Consider the following 25,084-nt stretch of genomic DNA (forward strand, 5'->3'; position numbering starts at 1 on the left):
TGTGTTCTGGTGCAGTTCCAGTGGAAGATGTGGGGTCCTCATCAGGCAATACCAAGCTGGGGAGAATCCGTCCTTTCTTCTCCACCTCACTGTTGCGTTCCCGCTCCCCGAGCTGCCTCCCTCACCTGGAAAACTGGCCGGCTCTGGACATTGGCGGGCTGAAGACAATTACTGTTTTGCCTCCAGCAAGGAACAGAACTGTTGTAACCCTGACTCCTCCTCCAAATAAAGAAAGAGTGAACAAGTGCACTTGGGCTTCTTCTCACAGAGCCGCCGGGCTGCCGGAGCCCGGGCTGACATTCCCAGACTCGCGGCCTCCGGGCTGGGCTCCGCGCACCCCCGCCCCCCACGGTCCCCCGCCCACCCCCACCCCCGCCCCCGCCCCCGCCCCCTTCCCCTTCCCCTTTGGTCTTACGGGCTCCTTTCCGGCTTTCTGGATTTTACCGGCTGTTCGCGAAACCGCGCTACACGCGATGGAGCTCCACGTCCTTTGGCAGGAAGTGCCCACGGACTGATACGGCAGACTTAGTCCCCCGGCAGAAGTGAGTACCCAGCGCGGGCTGAGCCGAGCGGCCAGGGGCGGCGCGGCGCGGCGCGGGGGCTGCGGGGTCGAGGCCGCGGGCGGGCGCGAGCGGAGCGCGGGCGGCTCTGGAAAACGCCAGAAACCCGCCGGAGCCGCCCGGAGGCGGCAGCCTGCCGAAGAGCCGGGGCTCTGACTGCACGGATGTCCCTTTTCAGAGGAACTGAAAATACTCTATCCGCCCTCCGTTCCCCTCCACCCGCTGTGGCTTTTACAACTGCACACATTAGTGGTTCTAAAAGACATCTTCAGATGCACCCTTGAGAATGAGTTTCGGCGGAGTTGTGGGATTCTCGGAAGGTACATTGCGTCGAATTGAAAAGAGGAAAATAGCGGGGAGAGGGAAGGGGCTCAGACAGGTGATGTGCAGACAGCGGGCTGGAGGACTCGCCCAGCAGCAGCGGTGCCGGCGGCAGCGGCCGCCGCCTGCCGGGTATCCGGCGTGCAAAGTTGAGTGGTACCCGCGCTGACCCGAAGGCGCGGCGCTCCCTCCCCTAAGGCAGTGGGGGTAGTGGCAGGTAAGCAGACTCCTGGCTCTAACCCGCAACCTGGAGCCGAACGGAGGCGCCTTGACCTCAGCAGAGCAATTCCAGCTGGAGAGGAAGGAAGCCGGGAGAATCCTCTGGAGAGGAGCAGAGGGGAAAGGAGGGGGAAGTCGGGCAAACTCAGGTAACCGGGGAGCCAGAGCGCTGCCAAGCGAGGGCTGGAGTTCTAGCTCTTTGAGTGGAGAGTATCCTTTTAGTGACCTCTACCTGTGTCCCGGAGAAGCAGCCCACGTTGCCCTAATAACAAACAAGTGAGGATTTTCGATGGTTGGACTTGAAAAATGGTTGCAAAACCTTATTATGAATCTGGAGGGTTTCATTTGTTTTCATTCATCAAGTTGGCTGGCGTAGATTTACCACCAGAGTCTCATGCTTCTCAGTCAGTGGAGTGCTGCTAATCCCAGCCCTGCCTCTGGCTGTGCAAATTTGGGCAAGACATTTACCCTCTCTGGGCCTCAGTTTTCCTTGCAACATTTAGGAGATGTGTGTGTGTGTGTGTGTGTGTATCCCATTAAACATTATATGTGTGTATACCTACACATACACTATATATATTTAGATCACTATATATATGATTCATATGAATATATATAATTAATGGGGTAAAAGTGTTGCTGAATAGTGTAAGGAAGAAGCTGATGATAATTTTAATTTTAGTGGTTCTTAAAAATTGGGGATCATACATCCTTTTGAGAATTAGCTGAGTCCTCCCCCAAGAGGGGAGGGAAATGTCCTTATGGAATGTACATAAAGTTTTGCAAGCAGTCCCCGAAGGCTTGCAGACACCTCCTGAAGACCTGAACCCCAGGTGAACATCCCTTGTCTTCCTTTTGAGGACCTGCATCAGCTATCCAGCCAAACCTCTGCTGGCAGCTGGGCTGGCTGGGGGAGTAGTCTGCAGCCTTCCCCAGGGGTCTGGAGTCAGTCATGCTGCCAAAGGAAAGAGCCCTCCTTTCCTGAGTGAGCTCCTGGGACACTGTGTCCCAAGGGCTTCACCAGTCTGTCTCGCTGGGAACCCTCCATACAAACTCTGTTAATGACTTTCCTATGGTGATAGTCCTCACCCCTGGAGTTTTCAATCCTACAAACAGTACAGGAGAGCCACCTGTAGAGGGTGATAGTCTCAAAGGGAGCTCTTCAGGTCCCCTAGCTGAATGTCAGACAGTGGGACCAAGCCTTGGCTTTGAAACTAAGTACTGTTCGCTCCCCAGTGCATAATAGGAATAGTAATGGCCTCTGCACTTTTCCTTTAAGATACTAGGGACTCACACCGTGTGGGACGTGAGTCTTCCATTGGTAATGCCAACAAGGTGTGGCAGAGAACACAGGGAGCTTTGGAGCCCAACAAACTGGACTTCAGATCTTGGCTCCCACACATTGGCAAGTCGCTGAACTTTGCTGAGCCTCACTTTTCCTGTTGGTAAAATGGGAAACACTACTGGCCTTCTTGCACGGTTGTTAGGAAAATGCAAAATGGAAATGCCTAGTCTATAGTCAATGATGAACTGCTATTATTGATATTAATACGAGATTATAACTAAGTGTTAAATAGTCTCCTGTTTTTTAGAGCAATTTCTTCTCTCTCTTATGGGGCTTTTGTCAACAAAAGAATGAGTGAAATCAGTTCTGGACTAGTTATTCTAAAAGATGAGTGGTGGGTTCAGAATACAGGGTTAGCTTTACTGTCTCACCTTTGTCAGGCAGAGCACTCTGTTATGCCAGCAGGTGAAATGTGTCCAGACTAGCATGGAGTCTCGACCTTTTCTCTCAATTCTCTTTTGGCCCATAACTTAGAGTACAAAACAGCTAGACCTGTGCCTGTAGCTACAAGCATCTTGGCGTGGAAACTGGAGAGGTCTGATGGCTGCATCCATCTCCAGATATGCCAGAAACTCTCTGTAAAGGGAAATGTCTCCATTGTCATCTTTCAGAGCTTGACACAAATTTATTTGACTCAGCTAATACCTGCAATCTTGATCTCTCCCTCTCTCTCCCTCTCTCTCCCTCTCTCTCCCTCTCTCTCCCTCTCTCTCCCTCTCTCTCTCTCTCTCTCTCTCTCTCTCTCTCTCTCTCTCTCTCTCTCTCTCTCGGAAATACTTCTCAAAGAAATATCAGAACCTTAAAAGGAAATGGGATTCCCTCAAAGTAGCCATTCCAAAGATAGATCAGGATATCCCAGCATCCTTGCATACAAAGATGACAATGTTGATACCTACTATTCATCAAGCCTTCAAGATGTACTGAGCACTTTCCTGCAATCCTTCAGTTAGTTCTCATAGCAACACTGTGGGGTACAGGTTATCACTTAAAGCTTTGCAGATAAGAAAACAGAGGATTAGAGACACTGACATGACTTGCCTGGTCTGCATAGCTGATAAAAGGCAGAACCAGGATCCAAGCCCTGGTTTGTCTGACTTTGACACTCACTCTTGTTCCACTGCCCAGTGCTGCCAGGCTCCCTGGGGTCATACATTTGCATACTGACAGCTGGGTCCCAACCCAGTTCTTCTCCTAAAGGGCAGGAATAACCAAAGCTTCTGGATGATTTAAGTGTCAGGAACACATACTTTGCATGTGATACACATCACCAGACAGCAGCAATGAAATCTCCTGTGAAGAATGATTTTCCCACCCCTTCCCAAGTCCAGCCCTTAGACTCAGAGATAAGTAATACTCATCCTCAGCAGGTGAGGCTGCTCTCGGCCACTGACTTCCTGAGCGATGCTTTTAAGTTCAAAAGAACTCTGGAATTTTCATTGTCTGTTACCTTTAGAATCAGGACACTGTTTCCATTTGCCTCCCTGTGTTAAGTGTTCCTTCGTTCATTCATTTAGTCCACAAATTCCTGCTGAGCTCTGAATAAGACAAGGTCGGGGCTTTCATGGAGCTTCTATGCTGGAGACGGTGACAAAGAGGCAGGTGAGCAAATACATAAATCAGATAATCTCAGGTATTGATAAATGTTATAAAGGAAGTAAAGAGGCTAGGGGCTAGAGAGTAACAGGGTTTGGGGACAACTTTAAATAGGGCAGCCACAGCGGTAGAGTGCATGCTTAGTCTGCTCGAGTCGGTCCTGGGTTCAATCCCTAGTACCCCATTAAAAAAAATAAATACAATAAATAAATAAACCTAATTACCTCTGCCCCCCCAAAAAAACTAAAAACCAAAACAAAAATTTGAAGAGTTATTTAAAAATTCAGTAAACTCATAAATAAATAAATAAATAAATAAATAAATAAATAAATAAGGCAAGCAGAGAAGATTTGCATAAGAAGGTCACCCTTAAACTTAATCCTGCCTAATAAGAGGGTACCAGCCCTGTGAAAGACTGGTGACAGGGCTGCCTGAGCAGAAGAAACTCTCCCTGGAGGGAAAGTTCTGGAAGCAGTAGAGCCTCCAATACAATGAGATGTCCCCTTACAAACCAAGCCGGGTTTTATAAAGGGGAATCATTGTTTGAATCCTGTTACACTCTTCTAGGCAGTTCTGTGTACTTGATACCCATCTTATTTAGTATTTCCCACAATCTGGTGAGTTAGCTATGTTGTCTTGATTTGATAAATGAAGAAGCATCTAGCCCAAAGTTATAAAGCTGGTGTTTGAATCCCATTGTCTGTTTTGCTCCAAGGGCCAAAACTGTTTGCTAATACAGCATGTGGCCAGTGAGACCATCTCTTCTAAGGGATAGCGAAAGAGCTACCAGAAAGACAATATTAAAAGTGTATTAGGCAGCTAGATGCGAGCAGTGATTCCTGCCTGGCGTCCCGGTTTCTGGTGAGCTTGTCCAGACCTGTTCTGTGCGGCGCAGTAGCACTTGCGCCGTGTGGCTGCTGCACGCTTGAAATGTGACCAGTCCAAACTGAGATGTGCCCTTATGTGTAAAATACACCCTAGATTTCAAGGACCTAGTACCAAAAAATACATCTCTATCTCAGTTTTTATACTGATTATAAGTTAGAGTGGTAATATTTTAGCTGTATTGGTTTAGACGAACTATTATGAAAATTAATCTTATGTGCTTCCTTTTAATTAATTTTAATGTTATTAATAAACCATTTTAAATCACACATGCGACTGGCATATTTCCATCAAACAGGACTGGGATAGACTAATCAGGTGAAAGAGATACAATAGGAAATTTTTCTTCCTTCTTCCTTACATAACTCTTCCTTTATTCTTATCTCAGACTCCTTCTCCAATCTGTCCCCAAATTCAGTTACTTGGTTAAGCAGTAGACAAGAGAGAAAGAGGTCCATCTGTGGCCTCCCTCACCCTTCTTTTTCTGCGGAGTGGGTGATCATTTGAAGTCTAGTACATCATGCCACTGTTGGATTTGATGAAATAGATGACTGAATGGTGCCTTTCATCACCAGGACCCATCCCCTCACTCATGCAAATCTCAAGAAGCTTTCAAACATTGTATGACCAAAGTGTCATTTTTGAATCTGGATTTAGTTTTATTTTAAAATCACTTCCCAGGACAATATTTTTGTCATTCTGGTACTTTGTAAATCAGCCTAGGAGACAGCCAGAGTTTCATGTCTGTGGGCAAAGCTCATTAAATAAATCATCTCACTGTGGTGATAAATGTTTCTCCATTTCTGTCCTTTGCTTAAAACAGCTTGAATAAGATACAGTCCAAGTTTCCAGAAGGACATTCCAAGGACATGACAGAAGGCCGCTTTGGTTTCTTTTGTCCACTAGTTAAAGTGGCCCTTGGATATATCAAAGAAGTAAAAATATGATTTTGTCTTGAAATTTCATTTATTCCAAAAGGAAGAACAGTCAGGTTCTGGTGTTGTTAGAGGAAGCCTCTGGCCGGAGAGATCAGAGGCCTGAATTCTACTTTTTTCTACTGGTTTGTTTGTGTGTGTCAGAGTTGATGAGCTAATACCACATAAATGGTGATGGGAAAATATACTATAAAAAGGTTGACTGTGAACTATAGACCTTTGCCCGCAGGGGAGTCTCCTTTCTGGGCTTGAACAAGGTATACAGGCATTCCTCAGAGAGCGTGGGTTTGGTTCCAGACAACTGCAGTAAAGCAGATAATCGCAATAGAATAAATCACAACTTTCTTGGTTTTCCAGTGTAAATAAAAGTTATGTTTACACTATACTGTAGTCTCTCAAGTGTGCAGTAGCATTATGTCTAAATGTACCTATCTTAAATTTAAAAACTTACTGCTAAAAAAAAAGGCTAACCATCATCTGACAACACAATTTGTAAAAACAAAATATCTGCAAAGTGCAATAAAGTCCAGTCCAATAGAATGAGGTCTGCCTGTACAAGATGCTCTCTGAGACAGACAAGTAGCATTTGTTCATTTCCACTCGAAATCTAAATCTGGGGGGAAATGGCAGTAAGAAGGTGCCAGGAATGAATTTTGGTGTGTCTACATCAACAGTAATACATATTTTTCAACATCTTCTAAGCCAAGAAGTCTGTGCCAGACTCCATGGGGAAAATGTAAAAATCCTAAAACAAGGATTTTAGGGGGAGCGTATTATCTAGTTGGGAAGATGAGCATAAACATGAAATGCCAGGAGCAACGTAAAATAACACTCTCTAAGCGTTACACGATCGGACGTTTATAGACTTGGGGGTTCCAGAGGGCAGTGAGCGTGTAAGCCCGAAAGTACATTGAAAAAGACCAGGGTAAGAGATGGACATTGTGGGTTGTAAGGCTAAGCTACAGACAAATGCAGAGGGGAAGAAAAGACGCCCCAAGTAAGGAAATTTGTACAACTGGTCTTGGTGATGGAAATGTGCATGGAGTATGTGGAGATGTGAAAAAGAGCAGCTGGAATCACCAGGGAAGCTTTTAAGAAGTCCTGATTTTTATTCATTTTCATTTAATTAATTTAGAAATGGGGCCTGAGGGCCAGTGTTATGGTCATCTTTGTTGTTTTTAATTCCCTTGGATATTCTAACGTGAAGCCAGAATTGAAAATTTACTGAGCAAGATCTTTGTCTTATAATAAAGGGAAATGAAATTAAAAGGGTAGTACTTTAAAGGAAGTGAAATGGACAGTCAAGAAGTATGGTCTTTATTTTGCGGAAATTTTATAATCATGTGTATTTCTATGTAGTCTTTTGAATTCACAGACAGTCGTTGTTTGTAGTCATTGTTTGCTGTTGACTTGGACTAGCTGAAACACGTAACCAGCTGCCCATTCCCGTACTCTGTGTGCTTTTGGGGTTCCCTGTAGTCAACCCTGGCTAAGCGTGGGCCAACTGGTATCTCATAGCTCCTTGTATTCACCAGGCTTTATGTAATCATTGCAAAGGGCTTCATTATCATACCCATTAGTGCCCACAGTAGCTATTTTATAACGATCTGTAACCTTCCCTCACCTCTCCAACTTTACAAATCGGGAAATGGAGTTTAATTACTTGCCTTGAGCCTGGAGGCTTGCTGTTGACAGAAGTGAAATTAGGATTCTCAGCCACTGAATTCCCTGTCATCTTTTTGGACTCCTAAAATGTGTGTGCCCAGTCTCCCATTGGTGTTAGAATGCTCTGTACCTAGCCATGTTATTTCTTCAATGAATGAATGAGTGTGACAGGTCAGTAGGTAAAAGATGACTCGTCCACTGGAGCTGCCAATGCTGTGATTCTGAGTGTTTGTGACCCACAGGCAGCCACTGAAGTCCCATCCCTACCATCTCAGAGTTTCCATTGGAATGAAAGCTTGGTCGTGCGTTCTTACAGCTCCCCCAGTCTTACCTCTGGATAGTGAAGTCTCCCTCGCCCCAGAGCTTTCAGGCTGTTCTGATTTCTCTCCTCTGAAGCTTCTTTTCACTGAAAGGATATTGATTTTTGCTACACACCCAAAAATAGAGACGAAAGCCCAGCGATTTTCACAGCTGCATTTTTAAAGAATTCTTTGTTTGTCTTAAGAACTTCTGAATTTATTGCCAATGATGAAGCTGGCAGGTCTTTATGAAGGGCAGTGGAAAAAGGCTCGGTCTTGCCACTACAGCCTCATTACGACAAGAAGATGTCAGTTTTGTTCCTTTCTACAGTGGTTATTTTCTTTTTCCCTGTCTTGAACTCCATTACTGATTTAAGAACAATTTCTAGTGTCTTTCAGCTATAGCCCAAATCAAGCCTCTAAAACAGTGGTCCTCAATTCTGACTGCACATGAAAATCATCTTGGGAGCTTTAAAAAATCCGGAGGCCCAGGCCCCCACTCATAAACCCATTAAATCAAGATTCTGGAAATGAAGCCTGGATTTCCTATTTATTTACAGTTCTCCACATGAGCTTCACTAAGAGCTGACCTAACTTCTCAGCTAAGATCCAGATCTTAATTATTTATTTCTGTTTCTTCTTTTGCCTTGTTTTAGATCTCATGGACCCAAGAGAACCATTCAAACATTATTTTCATGGGGTAGCAACTTCATCATTCTGCTCTTAGGAAAGGAGAATTTCTAGCATAATGTTAAGATTTCTTCCTACATAAACTACTTCATAGTCAGAGTGGCCCTGCATAACCTAGTGACTACAATTTCTGTATGTGCAGTTGGGAAAGCAAGTTGCCAGAAGCTTTGTAATTATGAGATTGAAAGATAAAAGTTAAACTTCCCTGCTACCGTGTACTAAATTTCCCAATTGCTATGTTGATCTTTAGTCAATCAACACTTGCTTTTGTGTCTCAGCCATTTTAAAGCCAATTAACTCTGTTCCTGTCCACACCCTTATTAAAAATATAATTATGGCAGTATTCTCTGTCACTGGGTAGACTTTACAAGGTGAATTAGCCAAGAACTAACTAGGTTGTGTAAAACCCTCTCAGTCTCAGGGAATGATTTGGTTGCGGAGGCCACCAGCATCAGACTGGGCTAGGGCAGTCAGGACTTTTGGTTTGGAAAGAGCTGATTACAGGTTGCCCCAATATGGAAGAACTTAGGATATGGAACATGATTCCAAAATCAATCTGAGAATGATTATCCAGGATCTGGTTAAGTCTAAAATGCCAACCCTTCTCAGGAGATTGTATTATTTTTTTTATTGAAATATAGCCGGTTTACAATGTTATGTCAATTTCTGACATACAGCATAATATTTCAGTCATACACATACATACATGTATTTCTTTTCATATTCTTTTTCATTATAGGTTACGACAAGATATTGAATAAAGTTCGCTGTGCTGTACTGTAGAAACTTTTTGTTTATCTATTTTATATATAGTAGTTAGTATCTGCAAATCTCAAACTCTAAATTTATTCCCTACCACTCCCTTTCTCCCCAGTAACCATAAGTTTGTTTTCTATGTCTGTGAGTTTGTTTCTGTTTTGTAAATAAATTCATTTGTGTCATTTAGGTTCTACATGTAAGTGATAACATACGGCATTTTTCTTTCTCTTTGGCTTACTTCACTTAGAATGACAATCTCCAGGGCCATCCATGTTGCTGCAAATGGCGTTATTTATTTTTTATGGCTGAGTAGTATTCCATTGTATAAATGTACCACAACTTCTCTATCCAGTCATCTGTCGATGGACATTTAGGTTGCTTCCATGTCTTGGCTGTTGTATATAGTGCTGCTGTGAACATTAGGGTGCATGTGTCTTTTCAAACTAGAGTTTCCTCCAGATATGTGCCCAGGAGTGGGATTGCTGGATCATATGGTAGGTCTATTTTCAGATTTTTAAGGAATCTCCATACTGTTTTCCATAATTGCTGCACCAAACTATATTCCCACCAAAAGTGTAGGAGGGTTCCCTTTTCCACACACCCTCTCCAGCATTTAGCATTTGTGGACCTTTTAGTGATGGTCATTCTGACTGGTGTGGGGTGATACCTCACTGTAGTTTTGATTTACATTTCTCTGATAATTAATGATATTGAGAATTTTTTCATGTGCCTATTGGCCATTTGTATGTCTTCATTGGAGAAATGCTTGTTTAGGTCTTCTGCCCATTTTTGGATTTGATTGTTTATTTTTTTGATATTGAGCTGTATGAACTGTTTTTATATTCTGGAAATTAAGCTGACAAGGAAGATTTTATTAATATTAAAAATCAACCAATTTTTGTACTAGGTTTTGGGTGGGAGAGGGGAAGGATAGACCACTGAAATTTTCTGGAGTGCTGAGATTGCAAGATTAGAAGATAAGCAATTATTAAGGAGATTGCAGGGAGATGGATGGGCAAAGGTCTAGCATTAGCCAAGCACTGGCCATTTTTATTCATTCAACTAATATTCATGGAGGGTCTGCTCTGCACCAGGGACCATTCCAGGAGCTAGAGATGGACTGATGTTCTTGCTCATGTGGAGTTTACATTCCAGTGAGAGGAAAGAGATATTCATAGTGAGAAACAAATACATACAATCAAATAAGGTAGTGCTATGGAGAAAAATGTAGTGAGGAAAGAGACTGATAAGAGCTGCTTTCGATAGACTCACAGGAGTTATCCTCTCTGAAGAGGTGGCGTGTGAGCTAGCTGATCGATGCTAAAGAGAGAGCCACACAGAGATCAGGAAGAAAGAAGACCAGCCGGAGGGAACAGCAAGAGCAAAGGCCCTGAGGTTGGAAAAAGTTTGACATGTTTAAGAAACAGAAAGGAGACCACTGTGGTTGGACCTTAGGAAGGAAGGGACAGAGTCAAGGAGGAAAACAGCCCAGAGGGCCCGCGATCATGGGATGGAGTTAGGATTAAGTGCTTTAAGGAAATCACTGGGAGGTTTTAAGTAGGGGAGTAATGTGTCTTACCCTGCATTTTAGAGCTTTCTTGGACTTCTGTGTGCAGAGTGGATTGTAGACTGGGAGCAGAGGGAGAACTTGGAAGGCTGATCAGGAGTCCATCAAGAGGTGATGATGGGTCAGCTAAGGGGTAGCAGTGGGTAGAAGTATTGGGTTCAGGAGTGAATGTGGAGGTGGGCCCAGCAGGACTTGCAGATGGATGGGGCCAGGAAAAGTGATGCCAGACCTAGTCCTGTCTGAGATCGCTGCTCCTGCCCTATCTCAACTTGGACCACTGGTTTTGAACCAAAATGGAAAAACATCTAGTGCTATTTGGAAACATTGGGGATTTTGACCTTAGCTTATTCAAGCTGGGGAAAAAACAAATTCCTGTCCAAGGAGAAATTTCTCTTTACTGGTTTGGGGTTTTTTTTTAATCTCTAATCATAAAAATTTCATCCTATCTCTTAAGACCATTCTGATGGGTTTTGATGTTTTTCATTACTGTGCTTTTCATAAGTGCTGGAAATGTCACAGTCATGTTGCTAGTTTATGTCTTTTCTGATTATTTTGACACTTGGGATGTGTTTACTGAGTGCTTGCTGTCAGACGTTTACATGTGGCCTTTCGTAGTTGGTTGGTTTTGCCATATAAACACTAACATCATAATAGCAAGCATTTAATAAGCATTTACTGTATCCAAGACATTGTTTTAACAATTTCACATTTTAATGCTTTATTCCTCCCAACCACCCTTTAATGAATAATCTTACCTATTATTGACTTATAAATAAAGAAACCAAGGCAAAAAAATAAAAGAGGGTAAGTCATTTGCCCAAGATCACACAGCTGGTGAGTAGCAAAGCCAGGTTTTGAAGAATCTGGCTGAGAGCACAGCTCCTAATCATTAAGCTGTGCCTCTTTCAACCCTTTCTTCCATCACTGAAGCTGCAAGTTCAGTGTTGAACTTGTTTCTCCTGCAAAAATCTCAAGGTATCGCTAGGAGTCCCTTCAGCTGGGCCAAGAATGCAGCAGAGGAAATGGAGAGGAAATGGCATAATTCAGAGGCTGGATGATCCCACCCCCTCCAGGAGGGCATCGCATCTAAGCCACCTGCCATCTGCTAGGTGGGAGGACAAACCCCCACCCAGGGAGCAGACTGGAAAAGATGCCAACACCAGAGGACTCTCAAGGAAATGCTCCCTCTTCTCCTCACCCCCCTTCTGCCCACCACACATAGTTCCTGTAGTTGAGCCCACCTGCCTGTCCCTTCTTAAAGGACTGAAAATATCCAAGTTACTCAATAAGCTGTGTAGCAAATTCTGGTTGTTCTCCAGGTCATCTGAGGCTGGCCTTTAGAAACTAACACAAGAAGAATCATTAATTCATGTTATCACATTTTTGCTTTAAAAAGATTGAAGATTCTCCTGAGTTTTTTTTTTTAATTCTTATTTTTATTGAAGTGTAGTTGACTTTCAATTTAGTTTCATGTGTACAACAAAGGGATTCAGTTATACATATACATACATATTTTTCTTTCAGATTCTTTATTATTAGAAGTTAAATGAGTCTGGGGAACACAATATGTCATGCTGTCTCCTCTACATTCTACTGCAGATCTTCTTCCAGAAAGTTCTCCTCTCAAGTGACTTGTTTTTCCAATAATTAGCATGAAAGTAACAGACTTTCCCCTCTTCCTAATGGTGGTAGCGATAATGCATTTAGCAGAATTAAGGCTTATACAAAGAAATTCATGAAAATTTCTTTAACTCCATTAGTGAATTCTCCAGCAATGACTGTAAAGGCAGTAATTGTGGTGATTCATCTTCTGTGCTATAAGTTTTAACTTGTTATGTATTTTCAATCAAGTAGAAGGCAATCTGTTTTGCTCCAGTTGCCCTGGGGTAATTTTCCACTGAGATTGATGTGCATTCATTGAAATTGTTGAATTTATCTAATCAAATCATCAATCTCTTCATTCAACACTTAGATTTTCAATAAGAGTGTTATTTTTAAATGTTATGCATGTCAGGGATTTCCTATGATTATATTAACTCCCAGATTCAGAACTACAAAAGAAACAAAGAACTATAGTTATACATGCATTAGATTATCATCTCATGGAAGTTAGGAAGATTGCAGTGGAACATCAATTAATTAAAGAAAGCTTGAAAGCCATTTCAAGTCTTTGAATATCCTCCACATAGCTCAGAATCCTATAAGTAGCTTAATTTAAAAAATTCATCTTCAAACCAGTAAGGTCAATTCCTCCTTTATTAGACGATTTTGATTAAATACTCAGCAGAGAGCAAGGGTGAGTACATATCAAATGTAGATACATCCAGAAACAAAGTCATTCAAACATCAGAGCAGTGTGATGGCAGCTGTTCGATCGCAGGGGTGACTCCATTTCTTCATTTGGAGTTTGACCAGAGGAGTTTTATTTTTCTTTCAGCAAAGTTTTCTGATTTTACTTTTCAAAGGACATCGCTGAAACCATAACACTGTTCCTATCTGTGACTTTTAAATGTTGATTTATCTTTGTACATGGTTTAAAATTCAAGGTACAAAAGAGAGTTCAACAAAAAATAGGTCTTCCCTCTCCTGTCCCACAGCCCCCCATTACCCCTAGGGGCCATCACTCTTATCAGATTATCATAAAAAATATCCTACACCTTTACAAAAATACACTATATGTGTAAATATGGGCTGGATGTCTTTTTTTAGTTCTTTCACATCTGAGATGCTGCGACTCTGGGAAAGCAGAGACTCTATTCTGTTGCTGACCTCCCAGTCTTACTAGCACCAATTCTTTATGGGTCCTGGAGCTCCCAGTCTCAACTCAAGTGTACTATTGAGGATGAACAGCAGTATGTTTAGAGAGGGGCTCATCTGCCAAGTACAAAGGAGAAGAGGAAATTACATGAGATGCCCACCTCTGGATATTGGTAGACATGAGCTTTCTTTTCAGTGGTGATTTTACAAATAATGCAGATGGAGGTAAGTATCAGGGTGAGGACCTGGGATCTAGGCCTCTTTGGGCTCAGACTTATGCAGGGATGTAGGGGTGTTGGGGTTCACTTGGACCCTAAAAGCTGCTGCATATACCCACTTTCAGGAGACCAGAGGTATTAGCTCCTCCCAGCATTCACTGAGGCTCAGCACCATCATGGGTCTCAGAAGTATGTCAGCAGGAGGGGGTTGCCCGGGTTGGATGTCCAGAAGGTTGGGTGGAGTGGAATATCAGTCAGTGGAGCTAGCTGCCTGTCAAGATTTGGGAGGAGTATGAGGGAGGACAAAACCTGTGACCCAAAGGAGAATTTGAGAATTCACTCATTCTACCTGCAACGTTACCCCCAGCACCTTTATTCATCACCTGGTGTAAGCTAGCCGTAGGTTTATTACTGATGGGCAGCACTATGTGATTCACCTTTGCTTCCCCTGCCTCAGAGCCTAGCAGTGTCTTTCAGATTGCAACATTCCACACTGCAAATCATCACAGATGACAGATGGTCAGAAACTGAATCCTTGCCTACTCCTATCAGTTGTAACTAAATTGCTGTCTATGTAGCCTGAAGAGATGGAAGTTTGGGGATTACCTGGTTAGGTCTGGACTCCAAGGATGTTAAGGTTAAGACTGTCTGGTGTTGACCTATGTCAGAGGTCGCCCATGGTCATCACGCACTAATGACCAGTTCTACGCATATCTCCTCTAGGGGTCACACAGGATAGCACGTAAGGGCTAAGAAATAAGTTCACCTCCTCCACTATCATTTTACTGTGTTCCGGAAAGGATTCCCTTTTGTCTCCTCTTACCACACTAAGATGTCCCACGTAAGACCCCAGATCCTTTTCTTGGCCCCACTCCCATTCTGTTGTCTGCTTTCTTCTGCCAAACACCTTCATCCTCTGAACTGAATGTGCCTAAGAAAGTGTTAAAGAACTTGATAAGCCATTCAGGCGCTCATAGTTCAAGAAATGAACACTCCCAGCATTTGCATTTTAATGACAATGGTTCAAACTAAGGTCTCTCCTGGTGGGAATCACCAGCAGCTAGGTAGGGAAAACATTACTGGGGCAAGCGAAGACCTCCAATCACATCTTACAGTGCCTTCTTCTGCTGCCGATGTATAAATCCCACCATTACAATCATGAGAAGCCTTGTTGGTATCCAGCTGAGTTAAAAGTAAGCCTTCACTGCCAGGGCCCTTACTCTTATTTCTGAACATCAATGAATTAGGGTCTTTTAAAGACCTGGAACTTGCCGTCAGGGTAAGAGTCATTGTGTGTCTTGCAAATGAGAGCATCACTGGGTTCAGACAGACTCAGCACAGATCTCAGCCATAACTTTTTAGGGGTGAAGCTGTGGAGCGAGTCAGTTACCTCTTGGTGCCTTATTTTCTCATCTGGACAATGTGGACATGAAAACATACATTGTAGGGTTGCTGGTAGAATAAGACAAAATGAGGTATGTAGAACACTGGCACCAAGGAAGCACTCAGTTCATGGGAGCTAGTGTCATCTTCATCAAAGAATTCATGACTTGGTGGGAAACCAACAAATGTACAGTCAGCAAGGCAAAATTCCAAGGGCATGGAGTAAGTGTTGAGTCTGAGCTTAGCGTGAATTGATAAGCCTGCAAGCCCCTCAGAAACCCTCTTACGGGCCACTTGTTTCAGCCCCTGCCCTAATTGTTGTGCTTTGCCAGCCAACCAAGGTGGCACCTGTGGTTGACAATCCTTATGAATGGGTTCTCTCTGAGCGTCTTCTTTTCTGCTGAATGTGCTTAGAGGCTGTGCCACTGAGGAGGTGCGTGACCCATGGAAAGTTTGCTTCACTTCTTTTGAGCCTTAGCCTCTCTATTCATAAAAACAAGATAATGAAGAAAATGCCTTTATTTCAGAATAATTTTGAGGATGGAGTAAGATAATGGATGAGAAGCACCTCATCTATAGTTGCCCTTAAAATGAGCTTGCTCCTTTCTCCCGTGACCCCGTATACTCGGATGGTTTGAGCAGTGTGTCACACATGGAGGGAAGGCTCTGGAATGATAACAAATAGTTTGTTGATTTGGTGCTTTGTAAACCCAGCCACACAAATGGCACACTTTCAAGGTCATCGTTCTTGCCAAATACTTAACTGGAAAGCCAGGTTATGAGTCTTTGGAACCCAGATCTGATAAGTATTCAGGGAAACTAGGGAAACTTCTCAAGAGAGATGAAGCAGGAAGATTCGCTGAATAGACCTTCTGCATTTGCCCTACATTCGACGCCACAGGCAAATCAGAGCCGGTTGGGCAGTGTGCAATTCTAAGAAATGAGGAGAAGGCAGAAACACCTGTTCTTCCTCTAGTAAAGCCAAGGCAAGTGGAAGTGCTCGAAAACACATCAGCACCTGGCAAGCACAATGGAGAAGGCAGGAAATGTGCTGCAAAAAATCACATTGCCGGTGAAGGCGCTGCTTCCTGCTGGTGCAAGAAAGCTTGTCATGCTGGCCTCCAACTGGGCAAAGACTTGGGTGGCCAGAGGCTGGGCTGTGCCCGAACTGGGCCCTGGGCACCGAGGATTGAAAACCAACCTCACAAAGCATGCCTACTTCCATTTTTGTGCAATGTAATTATACAGGATTTGTGACTCACTAATCTGCCTGGAAGGCCAAACAATTCCAAAAGCAAAATGCCTGGCTTCTTTTGGCCAAGAGGAGGGGGCTTTGGACTTGGTTGGCTGTGTGACACCACTCCTTGGTGACTATACCAGGAGAAACTGTCAGGTTTAGATGCTTGCTCTTATTCACTATCTAATTTTGGTTCTTGCCATTTATTTCTAATTTCTTAGACGTAATTGCAGTGAGTGATATAAAAAGGTAACTTGCATTTGTGAGCAATGTGTATAGGAAGAATCCAATAGTGAAAATCTGTAGGAGACTAAGATAGATATTGGAACTACAGAAATATGTGCTCCAAATATCCTGCATTAGGTCGTTAAGGTAAACATCAACAATGTACAGGGAATGGTTGGAAATCTAAGGCATAATCAAAATGTAATAACTTAAAAGGTTGTGGACTTCTTTTAAAACAGAAACCACATGTGGCTGAGGGGAATCTTCAACCAGAGCATAAGCAATGCATGTGGATTCTCACCAAAGTAATCAGGAGACTGAGTATGTAAGAACTTGACAGATGCATATTCAAATGTGAAACAACTTCTCCCAACAATGGTATTTCATGACGACCTACTTTACAGAGCAGCCAGTAATTGGGACCTTTTTAATGGTATTCTTTTGGGAGCAGACAGTGAATTTCAGATAGGACTGATTATTGTACAACGTGATTGGTAGCTCTGATTATCCAAGCAGCTAGGGTGTTATTCCTGGCAAAGCATCGAGCTTCTCTGGGAATCTTTCTTCTGTGTAGGTAGATGGCTGCTAGTGAGACTTCCTTTTTGTGGATGAATTGGCCCAACAAATGGCAAACATTCAATAGGAGTGGGAGAGTGACACTGATTATTACTGATGACAGTTGAAAACGAAATACCTCAATGAATCTCGTACTTGGACTTGGTGACTGAGTCAGCACCCTGTGCTTGAAGAGCTTAATCATGATGTCTCAAAATTAGATCTTCATCAACTGCTGTGGCTCTCTCCCCTTCTCTTTTGACAGGTAGCTTAAATGCTCTAGGGGACTCAATGTTTTAGAATATAGAAAAGCTCTTAGTAGTGCCAACACCAAAACAGCAACTCCCTGCCTTCTAGTTGATACCAACTTGTCAAGTATGAACTAGATTCAACTGTGAACTCCGCCTTTAACAATGGTCTCTATATTCTGAGCACTACTATCAGAAGAGGGGTCCCTGAGTGAAAATCTGTCCCCAGATGCGTTTTATTATGCAAAATGAGAACAAAAGAGCCCAAACCATGGAGTCGTTTTCCTAAGTTGTCCTCATATAACCGTTTTTGGGGGCAGTAGAACTATTGTGATTACCAAACTCATGTCGTAATGCACGTACACAAATTGACTTCATACTGGGGAACTTCACCAGAGAAAGGAAGTCACTATTTCTGAAGACTATGAGTTTAGTTTCTTTTGGGGTAAAATGCTGCTAATATATCTGGTGTACAGGAAAGTGCAATTTTCTTATCTCAAAATCAGAAGCCCTAATATTAGTTTCAGCTAACTTTATGACCTTACTTCTGTGACATTACTTCTATGGCATTTCTGTGTTTTGTTTCCAAACAATTGCATGATTCTTTGTGGATGAAGGGTCCAAAATTGAAAAGCATCAAAACAGCTAAATGTAGTCAGAAGCCTGTTTGCCCACCATATCCCTCAAATTCAGGAAGCATCCTTAACTTGGTTACTCCAAAGTTATGATGATCAGATGATTGGCAAATATGCATTTTTTTCAGACTCTTCATATAATTGTCAGAAATTTCTGTCCTAGCCAAAATTCTGCACCTACCAGGGGATGTTATCTCTAAGAATTTCTTTCATCCTGCTTAACATGGACCTCAGATATGAAAAATACCAGTATATTCCTAATACGTCCTAGACTGGAATCAGCAAAGTTTTTCTGTAAAGAGTCAGAGTGTAAATATTTAGAATTTGTGAATCATACAGCCTTTGTCACAATTACTCAACTCTGCCCTCTTCACACAAAAACAGCCATAGTCAATGCATAAATAAATATGTGGCTGTGTTCCAACAAAACTTTATTATCAAAAGCAGTCAATGGGTCAGATCTGGCCCATGGGCTATATTTTGCTGACCCCTGTTCTGTACTCTTAATGCCACTGTATCCGTCTGCTGTCGTAACACAGATTTAATTTATCCTAAATTCTGTTTAACCTATTACTATTTTAGTCCCAATTATATAATACATTGTGAATCTGTTGTCATACCACTAGTGAATTTATCTACCCATTGTTTGATCTATTAATATTTAGACATTATTACTATTACATCATGAATCTGTTGTCATGTCATGTATGAATTTTTTTAAATCTTTGTTTACACTATCAGTATCTATAGTCAACAACAAACATCCCTTGAGATAGCAAGTGTTTTAAGTGAACCACCTGTTGGCTATTATAGCAAATCCTTTCCCCAGTCCTTAACTTTTTCTGATGCAAAGGGATTTTACATAATTACAGTATTGGGAATAAGTCCATTTATCCTATCCCTTTCATGATATTAACCATGTCCTATGATAGCTTTTGTCTTTGCAGACTAAATAGTTCAGATCTTCATGTTATATCCTTAAATAACGCCCCCTCCCTCGTCTCCTTAATCATTTTAGGCATCACTGAGTCTCTTTGGGCTTTGTGAGTTCTTGAAATTTAGACACTAGACTGGAACACAGTGTTCCAGATTGGTCACATCCTCTCTTGCTAATGATGCCCAGCCACAGCTTTTGACTGCTGCAAGCAAAAAACAAAGTAAAAAGTGTGAAAGTAAGGAAGAAACTGAGAAAGCCCAGAGGATTTTTGGAAGAGCAAAAGGGACTACAAACAGAAAACATTGACTCTTGCAAAACACTCTGAACTGACTACTCGTGCGTTCCATAATTCATTTAAATCTTCCTTGTGACCACAATAAGCTTTCTGGAATTTTGAAAAGAGTAAGAACAAAGCCAACATCCTGCCTTGCCTGGGAATGATTCTATTGTAATTTGGAGTGAAGAGCTCTGGTGAGAATTTGCCTCTGATGGATACCAACAGTCAGAAGAGGTTACACAAACCACACTTCTAATGTGAGTTGAGAAAATCTGGAACCTAATTTAGCACAATGAAATGAGCTCTGCTGCTCAGACAGGACTCCACTACTAATCTGGAAAGTTCTCTCTTGGCGTTGAATTCTCTCCTCTGCCCTGACCTCATGGAAAAAGTTTACCTGAATCTAGTGAGATCAGTTATAGGGGGACTGTGTCATCATTGAAAGTCCTATGCAGAAGTTCCAATTAAAATTTATCATAATCGTCATTGGGCGTGATCCTGCAAAATTCACTAAACAAACACTGATCAAACTGTGCTAGGTATGCTAGGAAATAACAGTGAGCAGAGAGGTCTCTGCTTTGCAGAGAACAGGGAACAGATGTCAGTCAAATTCACGTACATTTGGGAATATGGAAGGACAGAAAAGGGGAGGCCTATTACTGTCTAAGAGAGCAACCCTGAGAAAGTGATCACTGACCTAAGGTCAAAATGGAAAGGAAGAGATTTCTCAGCAAAAGAAACAGCACATGCAAAGACACAGGAGAGAGCATGCCGAATATGGGGAATAGAAGAAACACGGTGTATCTGAGCCAAGTTGAAAAAAATGAGAAAGAGAGAAAAGCCAGATCACACAGAATCTCAAGGAGCCATAGGAAGCCTTTGAGGTGTTTGAAGAAGGATAGCATGACCTGATGTGTATTTTTTAAAAGAACCACACAGACTACACTATGGAGAATATTGTGGGAGGCAAGAGTAAATGCCTATGGACTTACTCAGAGGTTAAGGCAGTTGGTAAGAAAGATGAGCCATGATGGTGACTTGCCAGGTATGATTTTTATTTTATTTTATTTTTTTACATTTTTTTATTGAGTTATAGTTATGATTTTTAAATTATAGACTGGAAGGTGGCCCAAACCCATGGACCATTACACAGTTAAGATGTTTTCCTCTGGGAACATGTACAGGTGAATGTTGTGCCACACAGCTTAACTGACAGCTTCCTGTGAGTATTAATACTTTGGCACCTCAGGATGATATGATTTTTCTCAGAGTCTCTTTCTGCTTAGGATTTCCGTCTCAGCTAATCATTTCCAGCAATAAACCAACTAACTGATTTATCCTTCAAGTTTGGTCACTTCTGAACCATGGGACTTAATTACCCTCTTGGTCTTTGAAAGTTTGTTTGTTTGTTTGTTTGTTTGCTTACCTCTAGACACTCATTTTGCCCAGGAGAAGAATGTTTTTTTAGATGAATGGATTCTAAGAAAGTTTGATATTATTTGATACCTTAAAGAAATGGAAGAAAGTAATTTTGCATAAGAATATAAACGCTTGCTGTTCATATATTATAGAGTGATTTCCTGAAGTTGGTGAGAGGTTAGCTTAAAATATATGGGCTTAAAATGTTTATAACATTTTTCTGGCATTATAGAATGGAAAAATAGAATCATCCATAATTACACCACCTAGAAAGGAAATCCCTGTTTGTATATGGTGAAATTTTTTCCTCTCTTGTTCTTTGACAAATTAGGAATATATTGTGTATACATTTTTAAAACCTCTTTTTAAAACTTAATGTTATATGATAGTCTTATACCAGTAAATAGTTTCTGAAAACACATTTTTAAGCCTACATAATGTTCCCTCAAGTCAATGTACTATTTTTCCAATATAAGTCTAAAATAACATTAATTTTCATGTTTTTGAGTAGCAGGTGTAATTAATTTTTGATACATTTACCACCAAAAAATATTTCTTATTTTTTTTCTTATACTTTCATGTTGATTTATCAAAATTTGTATTTGATTCAATATTTTCTTCATTTTTCTTAATATTTCTTAATTTAAAAAAAAGAACTCTTTATATTTTGGGGATATCAATCTGTTTTCTATAATATTTGTTATAAGTATTTCCCCAAAGTTGGTGATTGTCTGTTAATTCTGTTTAAAATATGTTTGACAAATTCATAAGTTTTTGTGGCTCGAAGTCTGTCAGAACTCTTCCTTTATGATTACTTTTTAGCTGTTCATTCAATAGATATAGAGTGTCTAGTCACTGAGCAAGGTAGTAGGGATAAAACAGAAAACAAGACAGAGATGGCTTTTGGAGAGTTTACAGCCTAATGAGGCAGACAAGACAAACAAAATTCAAGCCATTATACTATAGCTCATTATAAGCTATGGGAGAGGAAGTATGGGGTGGCATGAGACACCTAATCTAGGCTTTAGGGCTAATGGACGGCTTCTGGAAGAAAGCAATTTCCTAGCTGGGCATGAAGAGATAAGGGTGATGTGAACTGAGGGAGAGGAAAGAGTATGTGCAAAGGTTCACTTACCTAAATGCTAAATGTGCTCTGTGCCTAGAACGTGGAGTGTATGTGTTTGTGCCATGGGATGGGGTCAGCAGTTTGAGCAGAAGACCCTTGAAGGGGGGCTGTTGCTGTGGTCCAAAGAGAGAGGTACTGATGATGGGCAGGAAATAGGCTTTGTGACTCATGCCTTTTCATTCGGTAAGCACTGCTTCAGTTATGGATTAAGTCCTTAGGCATAGCATGCTGTCTATTGCAGAATAGTTTATTTAGGTTTATTGTTAGGTCAGTTCTTGGCCCAACATCATGCTGGTTTTGAGTTTTGTGAAGCGTTAAACTGGTAGGGCATGCACCCTCTGATCCCTTTTTACTTTCAAATTGCTTTATCTACTCTTGCCAGTGTGTTCTCTTTGGATAAACTAAAATGATTTTGAAAAGTTAGAAAAGTATATGCATGTATATAATAATATGTGTGTAAATTCATGTGTGTGTGTGTATATATATATATATACTCATGTGTATGTGTGTGTGTATATATAGATATACACATTTGTATACATATACACACACAAGTATAATATCTCCCATTGGTAATTGGATTGGGACTGTGATAAACCTATAGGTCAGCTGTGGAAGAAATGGCATTCTTTTTACTTTTGAATCAGCCCGTCAAGAAGCATTGAACTTATTTGAATTTTCTCTTATATTTCTTGTTAAAACGTTGTAGTTTTTTTCATATGAGTCCTGCATATTTCTTTTTATTTATTCTACATATTTTATCATTTTAGTTTTTCATCATGAATGGATCTTTTTTCTGTATCTTCCGATGTTGCTGAAATACAGGAAAAAAATACTGAAATGTATGTTTTCTGTCTGACTATATAACTCATTGTAATTAATTATAAGAGTTTTAAGTTGATTCTAAGAGTTTATAACTGTGGTGTCTGTGAATAGTGATAATTTTCCTCTTTCCAATAGTTGCATCTAATCTATTTGATATCTACATTATTGATTATAATTTCTATTAAATAATGATGGTGAGTGAGTGTCCTATTCTAATATCAGTTTTAAGAAGAATACCTCTGTTTAACATTTTTCAAAAGTATTCTGTGAAAGCTAATAAATAAACTTGCGAAATGCTCCAAATAAAATGCTTTCTCCCCAGGATTCATAATTTATATTAATATATTAGGAGATCGCAATAAAAAAAGTGTTCCATTGAGTTTAGCTGAGCATTTCTAAAATTCATTTGACCACAGAAGCATTTTTCTCCCATTTGGAAATTTGTATCAGTTGTGACAGTCAAAATTATATTCATGTGATCTTTCTCTTTTGATACTGTGTGCATCCTCGTCTCTCTCTTTAGCCATATGGACTGTGGTTTGGTTTTGCTGTTATTTTTTTCCAATAATTTAGAAGGCAGTCATCTTTTTAAATTTTTTACAAGTTATTGTAATTAAAATTTTTCAACACACTCCTACCTGTACTTTGTATTTACCAAAGTCAAAGACATGACCGTCCACGTTTCTAATTAAGTTCAGTACAGATGTGAAATTTAATTCATTTTCTACCTCCTCCCAATCTTTTTCTCAGTATTTATAAGGATAATTTAACATTTTTATTCAGGTTACCATCAGTCAGTATTTTATATTAATTTTATATTACATGACTTCTTGTTCATGAATTATTTATCTACTCAGCAACTAACCATATTTACGATCCATTCCTGGACAGGTCAGTGGTTATCTGACTTCTGTGTCCATAGTAAATATCCTTTTATACCACAGATTTTTTACTTTTGACTTCTTATTTTAATTCATCTCTCCTGCAGCTAAAAGATGTCTTTGAGAACTGTCATAAGTAGGGCAAGTAGGTCATATATTTTTAATCTTGAATAAGCTTCTGTCTGATTTCAACATAATGATTTGTCTGGACTTAAAATTGTCTCACCGTGTTTCTTGCTTTTCGTATTTAGTCATATGATAGAAAAATCTGAGATCATCTATATTTTTGTTTCCTGGTAATCTGTTTTTCTTCCCAGATTTTTATAGGTTTTACTCTGACATTCAAATATCTTATCATAATGTATCTAGGTGTGAACACTTTCTACAGATTTTGCGTAGTAGTTGCTGAGTCATTTCAGTTTCCAGAGTCAGATCTTTCATTAGCACTGGGAAGGTTTTTAAAATTCTTTTATAATTTTGAATGTTTCTTTGGTTATATTTTCTTCATTCTCTTTTTTAAAGTATATTTTTAAAAATCTGAATTTTTTTAAGTTATTTTTTATTGAAGTACCATCAGTTACAATGTGTCAATTTTTGGTGTACAGCACAATGTCCCAGTCATGCGTGTATATACATATATTCATTTTCATATTGAATGGTTTTTTATGGGGATGTAATTTACATCTGATAAAATACAAAGACTCTAAAGTGTGTATGTAGTTGGAGCAGTTTTGCCAGCCAAATGCATATATCTGAGTAACCCACATCTCTATCAAGATATAGAACATTTCCATCACTCCAGAAAATACCCTCATGTTCCTTTCCAGGCAATTCCACTACCAGAAGCAACCACTGATCCGATTTCTATCACCATAGATTAGTTTTGCCTATTCTGAGTAGCATATAAATGGAATCTTACATTATTATGTATAAGAATTCTTTCACTTCTTTCTCATCTTTTTTGAGATTTGTCCATGTCGTTGCTTATATCAGTAGTTCATTTCACTTATTGCTGAGTCGAATTCTATTACTTGAGTACACTTCAGGTTGTTTATTGATTTTCCTTTATGTGGCTACCTGGACTGTTTCCAATTGGGGCTATCAAGGATAAAGCTGCTACTAATATTCTTGTAAGGTTTGTTGTGGACATATTTTTCATTCCTTTTGGATAACTAATTACCTAGGGGTGGAATTCTGAGGTCAAAGGATGGGAATATGTTGAACTGTTAAGAAACTACCTGCAGTTTTCCAAAGTGGTGGTGCCATTTGACACCCCTACCAGCAATGTGTGAATTTCAGTTGTCCTGTATACCCAGTAAATGGTGTGGTTACTCTCATTTGGGTCATCGTAGTTGGGTTGTAGTGCTGTCTCATTGTGATGACTGTTCTCTTTTTCATGAGTACAAATTAATGTTAATTTGATTCTGTTCCCCATTTTATGTATCTACCATCTCTTATGTCTTGTATTTCTTTCAGGGAGCACAATGTGGGGCTTCTGTGTTTTAGGGAGTGTCTGATTCTGT

General features: G+C 40.6%; 1 protein-coding gene across 3 annotated transcripts in view; it reads left to right on the plus strand.

The window, feature by feature from the left end:
- Positions 1-409: 409 nt before the first annotated feature.
- The window catches only part of PRLR (prolactin receptor), a 138,492-nt gene continuing 113,817 nt past the window's right edge, over positions 410-25,084 (plus strand). For 2 of the 3 annotated variants that reach the window (XM_072958785.1, XM_072958788.1), the window contains exon 1: positions 411-542. The gene's annotated coding sequence lies outside the window, so the exon portion shown is untranslated. Of the gene's footprint in view, positions 543-25,084 lie in introns of all 3 variants that reach the window. The other variant, XM_072958787.1, reaches the window with a different exon arrangement.

The sequence above is a fragment of the Vicugna pacos genome, chromosome 3, assembly GCF_048564905.1.
Source record: "Vicugna pacos chromosome 3, VicPac4, whole genome shotgun sequence".
NCBI lineage: Eukaryota > Metazoa > Chordata > Mammalia > Artiodactyla > Camelidae > Vicugna > Vicugna pacos.